Raw genomic sequence first — 12194 nt, forward strand, 5'->3', positions numbered from 1 at the left:
CTCAAGTGGCCCATGTTAAAAACAAGAGGTAAATGCTTTCACTAATTACCTGTCCACTGCTCCAATATCACACATTTGCAGCCCATACTTATGTGGGTCTTCACTGGAGGGTTTAAAGGAGGGTCAGCCTTGGAGGATGAGCTGTGCCAGAAAAGCTTTCATAGTAATAATGCTGATTAGAAATCACAGAAATGATATGATTCACTGGGTTTCCATGCTGGCTGAGTGAAGATGACTCTTGTTTCCCATAATTAGATCCAAATGACCCCAGGCTATTCCCAGTGCTCAGTGCTTTTCTCAGTCTGAGGTCTCAAACTCATGAATGCAAGTGCTCCCATACTGTCCAGCTTTCATAGTTCATCTATCGAATACTATGGCTCGAGGAGCAGGAGTTAAATCAATGTACAATTTTAAGAACATAGATACATGAAGAAATTAATTTTTATCATCATTTTATCATCTTACATTTACTGATTAAAATACCCAACTTATTGATTAACTTATAGGAATACTTGGGAAATACAAGTAGTGCGTATTCTTCCTTACCCTCCTTAATCTTACACCTCAGCTGTTAAAACTTCTATCTGTGCCTTGCTTGGAGCTGGAGTTGGGATGTGGTTAGCCTACGACCTGAAGCTGGGAGACAGCTAGCCTGGCACCTGGGTAATACTGTCGTCCCTTAACTGTGGAGGGACTTGAAGTTGGCAGTTCACAGACACTTCTGTACACAGTACAACAATTCTGTTGTGAATTTAAGGTCTGGAAAATCTGTTAGGCAAAGAGACTGATTCAACTCAATGGTTGGTCATTTTAATTACACAATACATAAGAAAACGAATATGCTAGTTGAATTCCACAGTTACCTTGCTCTTTTTCTTGTGTTTACCTCTCCTCTTTTCCATCAATCCATCTATCCATTATTTATACTGCAGTGCTTATCCTTTGAGGGTTATGGTGGTGCTAGAGCCAGTCCCAGCTTACAGTGGACAAGAGATGGGGGATAGGTTGCCAGTCTATTGCAGGGCTGACACCTACAGGCGGTTTGTCTTTAGACTGTGGGAGGAAGCCTGAATACCCTGAGAAAATCCACGTGAGCATAAAGAGAACATGCAGAACCCCACACAGGCAAGCCCTCCACACAGAAAAGGTTTGAACCTGGAACCTTCATGCTGCAATGTGACAGTGTTAACAACTGCACTACAGTGTTGCCCCCTCTCTTCTCATGTTCCAATGTAAGTAAAAGTCTCTCATGGGGCTCTGAAAGATTGTTTTTGCCCACAAAATATAATTTTCAGCACTGATATGAATTAATCACTGAGAGACATCCCATCTTTATCACTTGCTTATATTTACCTAAAATAAGAAATATGTCATGTATGTATGTAGATTCTGAGAACACAGAGATCTTAGTGAGTAATACAGCCTAAACTGAGCCATAATACATTAAAGTTCCACACATTAGATATATAATGTGTTTATAATGTCTATTTATATATTTACACATGCAGTGTTCCATAAATCTTAATTGTAGGTAAACAGCTGTAGAAGTAACACATTCTAGTGTCTTGGACAACATTAGTCTTAATGGAGACACTAAAGATATATGTGTGTGTGTGTGTGTCTATAGGCTTGTTTTACTATTTTGGTCAGGTCTGAAAACCAGGAGCCCACTATACATACATTTACATACACACTTGTCTGACAACTTCATAGGGCTCAAAATGCTGTACCCCACGTTTGAGGGTTAAGACTGGTTAGGCGTTACGGAATGCAATATGGATTATGGGCCTATTTTGTAGCTGTTCCCACTTAAAATGATAGAAAATCCTCGAAGGTCAACTTGTAATTTTTTATTAGCACATTTCCAGAACATTCTGATAAAGTGCCCACTGATATAAAGGATGTTACCCTGTAATATTCCCAGAGTTATTTTTAAGCTTTGGTGAATGTTATTTGGGAAGCATTTAGGATGTTCTTGGAACATTTAAGGGCACAGTCTGTAGATAAAGACTGAGCAAAAAGTAGGGACAGTGGCATCCATGAGTTTCTCCTTAATCACTGCTGATAACTATACATAGGTAAGAAAAGAGGAATCCATCACACCAAAGAAAACTGAAATAGGGTCTTAGGCAGAACAGCACACACTGGGCATTCTGACAATCATAAATAATAATTAAAGCTGCGAGCAGCGTTGAACGGGCCCTCGCACCCGGCGCCCGTCGGGGGAGTGGCGACCGCGGAACCCCGGCAACCGCGGGGTCAACACAGGTTGCAGGACATGTTGTGATCTTTTGAAAAAAGGTGTGATCGATCAAATGACAGGGCGAGACAATGAGTGGTCGCTCAAGGCATTTTAATTTGTTAAAAGAAGAATTACACATGGTAGCAGAAGTATGTGCATTGCAAAGTGTGTCAGTCTATTCTAGCACTAGACATAAAAGTATATAACTGACGTAAATGGAGGCAGTAGAAATACAAGCAAATGATGTGTTCTGCTTGTAATGTCATCAGGTCACAACTACGATGTCGTCTGTCAAGTAAGCAGCTGAAACAGCTACCCAGCAGTGTTGCGTTGTTTTATATTCACAGTTTGACTCGTGGAGTTCCTGGTGAGCTGCACAGTTCGTGACAGGATCTGTAGAAAGATACACAAGAATTAGAGTTATAAGTGTGTTTTGGTGAAAAGAGATGTTGTCATCCTGTGTATTCCCATGGATCCTTTATTGCCAAGCTGCGCCTGAACCCAGCAGCATTAGCAGTGTGAAATAGAAAGATGTAAGAGAGGCTATAGCTTACCAACAACAATCACAAAAGATAAGTCATATGGCAAAAGACAACATGTCAGTTGTTATAGCTGATCGTGTTAGATAGTGTTGGTGTGCCGGCATACCTTGCAATTTGGGAAAGTTTTTGACATCATTGGAAGATGCGTACACGGTGCTTAGAGCAGCCCCCTGTTACTGCAATAGGAGCATCATAGAGTACCTAGTGAGTGAGGAAGGCAACAGGCAATGTGCAGCCAGGTACAAGTGTAATGTGTTAACATAGGAGACACAGGCGAGATGTTATCAGTTGTTGAGAGGTTAGTGTTAGGAATCGCTCTTAGTCTGACCCCTCCCCTTCAAGGAGGTGTCTCTGTGCCAATTGACACTAAGTACAACACAGCCTTCAGGTTCACAAGGTCACGCAAACCCCTCCACCACGTTAAAGTGGCGATTCTGGGAGGGGGACATGCAGATTATGCAATGCTGGAAATTCATGTGCAGCATAGTGCAAAACAGGTTGTTCACACAAGTGTGTCAAGGCATTAGTTCTATTACTGTGTGAGGGATAGGAACTCATAGGTGCCATGCAGGTGAAGAGAAGTCAAGGCTTGTTTTATCAGTAGGTGAAGGTGTTAGTGTTGTTAATGATAGCTGACTTATCTAGACAAAGCAAGCGGTAGCACATTGACAGCAAGTAATGTAGTTCAGTGATGGTTAGTGTCAGTGTATGGTAAGCGGGGACAGGCAAGGCAAGCAAACAAGCAGCAGGCGTGGCAAGGGCAAAGTGTCAGTAGTAAAATATTTCATAGGCAGTGTAGCTTATACCTGGAAACATATATGTTCAGTACACATCTACCAGAAGGTTAGTAATTATATATTATTATTACATTACTTATTATATATACACTTTTTACAGTATGTACACCGGAGCGTGAGGAAGATTTCAATATAAAGGCGCAGTGTGTCTTACACGAGCAGCTTAGCGTACCTGAAAGACATAGAGAGGGTGAGCGCATGTAATGGAAAAAGCAAATATCACACAGCTAGTCTAGAGCGTACCTGTAGTCCTGTGGGAAAATGCAGTTAGTTGGTAATGAGGTTGATATTGGGCTTTGTAGTTGCGCACGTTATTCCAGGGGGTTTGTGGTGCCAGCGGTGGCATGAGCTGTAAGTAGCTGAGCACTTCTTGCGGTTTGTTTCAACCTGCCTTGTGCCTCAGTCAGTGGTACAGTGTGATTAAAACCCTTGTGTTATTGGTGTAGTGATACACCAGGCAGCGGTGGGCGCAGCATGTGATGCAGCTGGAGTGATTGTCTGTGGAACCTCAAGCGTTATGACGTGCCAGCGACAGAACACTGCACGAGCTGTAAGTACCTGAGCACTAGTTGCGGTTTGTTGCAACTCGCTTTGTGCCTCAGAGCAAATGTTTGAGCGTGACCAAAACACTGGCGGTATCGCAACCATTGAGTGTGTCCAGGCAGGTACAGTGTGGCTCCAGAGGGACATTATGTCGCAGTGTTGTACACGGGCTTTGCTATTGTTTGTTGTGTGCGAAAGTACAGAAGATGCTGTGGTGGTCACTGAAGTATGTAGCGCGAACGACAGTGACCACTTGGTGAACTGAGCTCCTGACATATACATGATCGATGAGTGCCTAAATCCGTGGTTGGCACAGTTATGTGCTGAAGGAAGCCGCGGCCAGCCAAAAAGGAAGGAATTGAGGATGTTTTAAGGATGTCCTCGTTGAAGTCTCCCATGATGGCGATAGTCGGTGCCAGGTTTTCAAGAAAAGGCAGAAGCCTGCCGAGGTTTTCTTTGAACAAAGACATGGGATAAATGACAGCCAGCACAATGTCGTGGTACGGATTGTGGCAAAGCAAGCACTCCATGTTGATGTCAGGAAGCTCTATGCTATGAAAAGCAGAAGGGTCAGAGTAGTATATGGCAACGCCGCCATGTTGCTGGGAACGAATGTCCAGCAGTGTGGGGTTGCTGCTATCATACGCCTGACTCCAGGCAAGATGGCGCAAAGTGTATCCCTGAAGCTGTACAGAGTCAAGTGTTGAAGCTGCAGGCAGCCACGTCTCTGTGACAACAATGCAATCAGGGCGCAGCGGGTGCGTACAAGTCTTGTGAATGCGCACGCAAGCCTTGTGCATTCAAGCAGAAGACAGTGAAAGCGTCTGAAGGGCAGGCAATAGAGGAGTAATCCTCAAGAGAGAAGCGAGGCACGGTGGTTAGCGCCTCTTTGATGCTGTCCTTGCAATAAATGGCTTTCTCTGCAAAGTCTGTAATCACCAAGCCGGACAAGCTGCGGACACGGCTCAAGGCTACGTAGGCTTGCCCAGGCGCCAAGATCTTAGAGAGGGACACTACAGCCTTGTCGACGGTCAGCCCCTGAACCTTGTGGACAGCGCATGCCCAAGCCAGTTTCAAGGGGAACTGCTTGCGCAGGCCACCGCGAGCTGTGACTGTTTCCTCTTTGGGGTCAATGCCTGTAGAGGTGACAGCGGGAGGGTAAGGATGGTGCTTGCATCGCTGTGCCCCAATCTGGGGATCATCAAAAAGGACATAGATCGTTTTCGGGAAGGCAGAAGAGGATGGTGCGTAGGCGATGTCAGTGACGGTGCCACAAACTCTGTTGACTAAGCCGTCCGAGATGTCCACATTTTTACACAGCATGACGCGTGCACCTTGCCCTAAAAGGAGCTCTTCCTCCAAGGTGGTGTTGTGCGTGCTGGAGTGGTGGCCACGCATCAATTGTAAGCTGCCAGTTGTCTTACAGGCCATGAAGTCCTGTGCTGGCACGCGACTGAAATCAGGACAGGTGGCAGTGAGGCGAAGGGTGTTGTGAATACACACCTGCTTGTTTGTCGCAAAGATATGGAGCGCAGAGCTCTCCTCTCCTGTTACGCACGATTTCAGAGTCTGGAGGTCATCAAGCAGCAAGGGGGCGCCTTTAGGGTGCTGCCTGAGGCGATTCAAGAGAGGCAAAGGCCGTGTCCCTCTGGCGCATACTGTCGGTCAGCTCCACCATCTGAAAAGTGCCTGACCACAGATCAGCGCCCACATTCTGAACGTACAGGGGTTTCCCCCTTACTGGGGGCAGCTGGAAGAAGTCACCCACTGCAATGACAGTGATGTTTCCAAAGAGGCAGTGTCGCCAGACTGTTTAATTTGGCGGAGGCGTCCGTGGATGTATGCCAGTAAATTGTGGTTGACCATGGAGATTTCATCAATGATCAGTATTTTAAAACTGGCATATTTGACACGCAAAGTGTTGAGCTTGTCTTCACCCAACGGCATGTAAGGAAGGCGGACGTCCTTGCTGATGTTAATGCAGTGTGAATGGTGGCAGCGCGCAAGTTATAGGCGGCGATGCCTGTAGGAGCCGTGATCATGGCGGTGATGTCGTCAGGGTGGAGAGCCACTGGTGCCAGTAAGCGCTCGGCTTCGTACTGGAGAGCCCTGATGAGGTGGCTCTTCCCAGTCCCTGCACCCCCAGTGACAAAAAGATGAATGGGTGGTGGCTTTTCTCCGCGAAGCACCTGCACACACCACTGCCTGACATGAAAGAAAACGCCCCTCTGCGTCGGGTTGAGGGCGCCAAGCCGTCAGCCCTGCTCAGAGCGGCCCTTTTTTTTTTCTCCAAGTTACCCCCCTGTGCCCGGGTTACGGCAAGGTCGGGGATGCTGGCGAGGGGCTCATCGTCTGCTTGCTGCGCGGTACTGGCAAGCTCGGCGCACTTCAAGCGGTCCAGCTGCTGCTCAGGACACATTTCGCACCATGCATCCTCAAGAACACCTGTGCTGTCGATTGAGCTGTGGATACTATCTAAGGTATCAGCATCTTTCTCAAAGACAGAGCGGTTTTGGTCAACGACGGACTTGACTGAACGCAGCAGTCCGCCCACTGACATAACAGAGCCAGAAGAATAGAAGTGCTCATAGGTGGCGTAAGCAGCGGGCCTGAGGTCCATGTTGCAGCGATAGGGCAGGAAAAGCTGCAAGACGCTGAGGTAGTAGAGTTCGGGCTGCTGGCTTACAGAGAAGCGCGCATATCTGATGACGGCGGGCTGCGTGCGTTTTGCAACGTAGCCATTGTTGTTGTCAAGCCTGACTTTATTCCATGTGGTTTCATTGGCAGACAACGCGATATTGCGATACAAAGGTGGCCATACACATGTCATTAAATGGAGCCTGTTGTGGACGGCTCTTGTATCGATCGGCAAGACTAGTCATCCACATGTCGTCTGTGCTGAGCTCCTTTGAGGCGGCCTTCTGCCTAAGCATGCTCAAGGGCAGGCTCATTTTGACGACATTATCCCCAGTGGGGACAAAGACAACTTTACGGGAGCACTCCTTCAAGTGACTGTTAGTCAGTCTGTAGACAGCCTCTTGAGCACAAACATCCCTGTTGTGCAAGTAGACGCTGCCCAGATTCCTCATGGTGTCTAGTGTTAGACTCTTTGCTGGCCTCGCGTTGGGCATTCTGCAGGAGGAGCCCCATCTCTTTCTCCGCCTTTGAAATGTAGGAAATGATATATACCACACAAGCATAGGCGTCAACCACATACTGGATGTCGATGTTTGCGTTCCAGCATTTCAAGAGTGGCGCGCTGTATTGGTTGATCCATACCTCGTCAGCGCAACGCTTTAAGACAACTTGTGTTTTGCGAGGCTCTCTCAAAGAGGCTCAGGTTGATGTTCAAGCTAGAGAATAAGTGGCCCACATCAGAGAAAGCGGCGTCTGGGTTCGAAAGAGCGGCTTTGATTGCGCTCATGATCTTACCTGCTGCCTCTTTTGTCATGTGTACAGGTGTACAAGAACAAGCAGGTAACGACATCATCAGATGCCTCGCGGCAGATGAAAGTGCGAGCTGAAGGTGGCCGTGGAAAGTTGAACCGACAGACTGTTCTGTTTTTTTTGCATGTCTTCGAGTGGCACTGGGAATGCTGTTGCACAGAGGTAACAGCTTCAAGTAAAGCCGGGTCATGTGCCGGCAACTCACAAGTGACGTATTGGTCGATAAATGCCGTGACCTCGTCGTCTGTGTTTTTGTCAATGACTGGGGCATTCTCGACCCAAAAGAGGCAGTGGACATGCGGGGAGCCACGCTGCTGGAATTCCACACGGTAGTAGAAATCGCAGATCTTGCCGATGGGCTGAGCAGGAGAGGAGGACCTCCTTCAAGAACACGTGCCAGCGAAAGTCGAACATGCGAGCAGCAGTGACTGGATTGCGGCAGAGAAGCTCGCATCTCTGTGCCCAGTCCAAGTCTTCTGCAGTTTGTGCGCGGCCTTCCTGTTTCAAGATTGTCTGGAGAAGATTTGACCAGCGCATGTCTGCAGAGGAGAAAGAGCAGAACCAGGTAGGGATACCAAGTTGGCGGATGCAGGCCATCAGGTCACGTTGCGCCACTTGCCAGAAAGCTGGCGTGCCACGGATTGGCTTAAGAAAGCGATATCCCTCGTCGAATTCAAGCAGTTTTTTAAAGGACTTCTCAGCACTGAGTCTGTCACTGCCAAGAGACTGTGCAGCAGCATGTTTGTGGCCTTTACGCAGGGCTATGGACATGCTCGATAGCACCTGCTCAACCTCACACATATAGTGCGCAAAGAAGATGTATTCCACATTCCCTGAAAACCTGCCGTCTGCATGCATAATCCTGTTGTTAAAGTACCGTGACAGGGTGAGACGCTGCGGTCTGCTGTCGTGGTACGTAGGGCCACCTTGTGGAAACAGAACAGGAAAGCACTTTGCCTCATTACTGTGATCTGAGAGGAGTCTCACTGGAGAGTTCCCTTCAGCAGGAGCGAGGCTTAAGACATGATCGAAGTACTGGTCAAGAGCCTCTTGCCCAATATCGACTGGCATGAGACAGGTATCTTGGAACATGCAGTGAGTCTGCCGATCGTGCAGGAGCTCTTCCTGAGCAAGGTCAGCAGCTGGTGGACTACAAGAGTCACCGACCTGCGCAGGCTGTTCGCTGACAGAATCGGGGCAGAACTCATTCACCCACGAGTCATTAAATGCCACATCCTTGTAGTGTTTGTTGCTTGCTTTGAGCTAAAGCAAGGCTTGCCTGATGTTACCCGTGTCAACATACTGATATTCATAGTGACCTTCATACGTCAGCTTGCGCTTTAATTTCACAGGCAACAGGGAACCCTTGTTGTCTGTACGTGGCAGCAAGCTGGTGGTCTGTACAATGTTAGCCGGAACACAAGTCACTGCTATCACTGTATCCTGCTTCTCAAAATTCATGTTCCATGTTTTGCACAGTGCTTTGGCCACATCACAAGATACAGGCCTAAATGTGGGTGACATTGGACGTGGTTCACTGTTAACAATCTTATAACATGGGGCATTACTATCAAGGAAATCAGCAGATGGCTGTGTTTGCAATGCGTTGGTGGTGTGTGAATTACAATGAGCACTCTGTCTTCTCAAAGGATATGGTTTTGAGGAGTTGTGAGAGTTGCTGGCTATACATAAACCATAACAAGCTTGGCAGTCTGGCTGGTCAACACAAATCACAGGTTCGTAGTGATTGTTGCTGCAGTTTTCCAAGTAGATAGCCTGTGTGGACAGAGGCTTACCTTTGCTACTATACTTAAGCCTCTGCTTGTCACAATACGTAAACACATGTACTCCCAAACAGTCAATGCCTGAATTTCAAGCTCTGTAGCCCAAGAGCCAAGAAGATGCATTTTACACTTGTTAATGTACTCTGAGACAGAACAAAAGCCGCTTCTCAAAAAGCTAACATAGTCTTTTGCGTTGTTTTTCATGTGTTTAACAACGGTCAGCCTTATTTTCCTGTGGTTCTTTTGTGTGCCACTCAGAATTTGGGACACTGCCCCGAAAGAAGCAGTTACCATCAGTTGCAATAGGGTGGTTTGTGCATGGCTTTCCCAACACACCACTAACTGAATGCATTGGCATGTGTGTAGTCTCTAACTCAACATTTAACTGGTTGCATAAAGCCTGTGCAGCCTGTCTATCAAGAGGGGCAAAGTGCAATTCCTTGCTTGGCAGATCACATATGTACTCCACATCACAATTTGCAGCACCAACATGACACTTTTTGTGTGCACCATGTGCTTCTGAGTTTTTGCGCTTATTAACTCGTTTAGTGTTGACAGCAGCACTTTCACATAAAGCGCCCTCGACAGGTGAGCATGTGGTTTTGACATCTGTCGCACACACAGAGCTATACATCTTGTCAATTGCATTTCCGTGAGTAGCTTTTACACCAGCTATCTCAAAAGCTTGTGGCTGTTTGCCCAGTGATGCTGCCAGTGTGCAAATATACCTATGTAAGTCTGTGAGACTATTAAAAATTACAAGCACACTGTAGCCGTCAGCGTCCACCATGCCAGTCTTATTGCGAGCGTGCAAATCACATACGGCATAGTTACCATCCTGATGAACAATTGCACAAGTGGCACTGCCCAAAGTAAGTAAACATGTGTCGTAGTTCTTAAACATGTAGTCCAAGCCATGAGCTAGAGAGACATGGACACCAGCCCTGATAAGGTCACCATCAGCTTCATCAACAAAACCACACACGTGCTGTCCATAGTCAAACATAACCAGCTGCTCATCAATTACAATCTGTTGTGGAAGATCAGGAACACACAGCATTGCGTTGCTATTGCCAGAGATCATTTTGTTGTTACGCAATACTTGATATAATTCGTCGCCTACAATTACTGCTTGGTCTAAATTAGCAGCTTCCCATGAACACATAGGGTGAATGGAATGTTTACCTATGCTCACCAGAGCCACTGCCATACACTGGAAACCTGGAGCAACAAACCGGGAATCTCCCTGATGAAACGATCCTTGCACGCTCCTCACAATTGGCACAACATTTTCTGCAATATCTCTGTCATTTACAGAGGGGATTGTGGAAGAGCTCTCATTGCCATCATCATTACCTGCAGCCTTCACTGACAAGCTGGTAATCTGGTAAGTTTTGGCCTCTAGAGATGTTGATAAACTTCTGATGTGCAACATCAGGTCATCAAGACAGGTGTTAAACACAGCTACTGAGGTTCCAACATTGGAAGCTAAACCAGCTGCGTCACGTGTGCCACTATCAACAACCACATAGTACTGTTTATGCTTAATAATAGCAGATACTGCATGTTGCAGTTTCATAAGACAAACTCCGTCCTGTAACAAGTATTCCTGTAGTTTTTCATACAAGACAGTTTCCCCTTCATGTGCAAAATCCCTTTCTACAGAGAGGCCTACTGCTACAGTCCAGCTGTTGCCAAACAACTGGTAACGTTGTACCGAGTGTCCATTTGCTCGCTTGCCACTGTCTTCCTCATTTGTTCTACACAGATTCATGAACAACTTGCTTCCCTCAACACGTACGCGACTAACATCTGTATCTTGCCAGTTACACACAGGAAAGACTATGCTGGATTGCTGCCACAACTGAGCACAACATGGAAATATTCTCATCAAATGGCAATGTTGCAGCTCGGATGTCTGTCCCCGCCACAACAGGGCGTGGTTCTTTGTCAGCACAAATACAATCATTTGAATTAGCAACCGTCTTACTTTTAGCAGGTCTGGCAGGATGCCGCATACGGAAACCCTTCTTCCTTGGCATCTAGAACAAAAACAAAATTCATATGAAAGACATATATGATAAAGGGACTTAACTTATCATAGCTGAATGGTTTGTGAGCCAAAAAGAGAGGAGAATAGTTGCAGTGTAAAAAGGAATAAGAACAGAGTGAAATACCACTTCCTGCAGGATACAGATGGCTGTTAAAATGTAAACCTAAAGCTGGCAGCTTTGGAGGTTTGCAAAACACAAGCCACATGTAAACCAAGTTAAACAACACTTCTATCTATCTCAATGCACTCTTTAGATTGGAGAACAGCTACAGTACATTTACCATTACAATTGTAAGTGGGTCAAACACAGATTAAGAAAAGTAATGTTGTGGCTTGTCCTAATGTAGATGATCACTACTACTAACTTTGTGACTATGTCTCTTGTTGCTGACTGACTGCAGACCATATACAAACAAACCCAGGACAGCACTACACCTATTGACAATTGTGAAATGTGACGATTGACATATTCTGAGTACAAACGCTACAAAAACTTGATATGTCTTGACTTGTCTTTGACTGCAAAACCATGTATTATTTTACAACAATCACCTGCAATCTTAGCTAACTAATGAACACTTACTACATATGCCCACATGATGGCGCAGTTGACTCGGCTGCAACTACATGAACTAACCCTGTCTCATATATTCCTTAGAAAAGCTTGCATCTCAAACATGGAAACGTTGACTCATGACATGATATAACATATAAAGAAAATCATGGGTCAAGCCATGTATTTCAGTGGCTGCAATCATTACATAGCTGTGATATTTTACAAAATAT

General features: G+C 46.1%; 1 pseudogene; it reads right to left on the bottom strand.

The window, feature by feature from the left end:
* Positions 1-3799: 3799 nt before the first annotated feature.
* On the bottom strand, positions 3800-11247 carry LOC108876253 (uncharacterized; annotated as a pseudogene).
* Positions 11248-12194: the final 947 nt, after the last annotated feature.

This window comes from Lates calcarifer, linkage group LG15, assembly GCF_001640805.2.
Source record: "Lates calcarifer isolate ASB-BC8 linkage group LG15, TLL_Latcal_v3, whole genome shotgun sequence".
In the NCBI taxonomy this organism is placed as follows: Eukaryota; Metazoa; Chordata; class Actinopteri; family Centropomidae; genus Lates; species Lates calcarifer.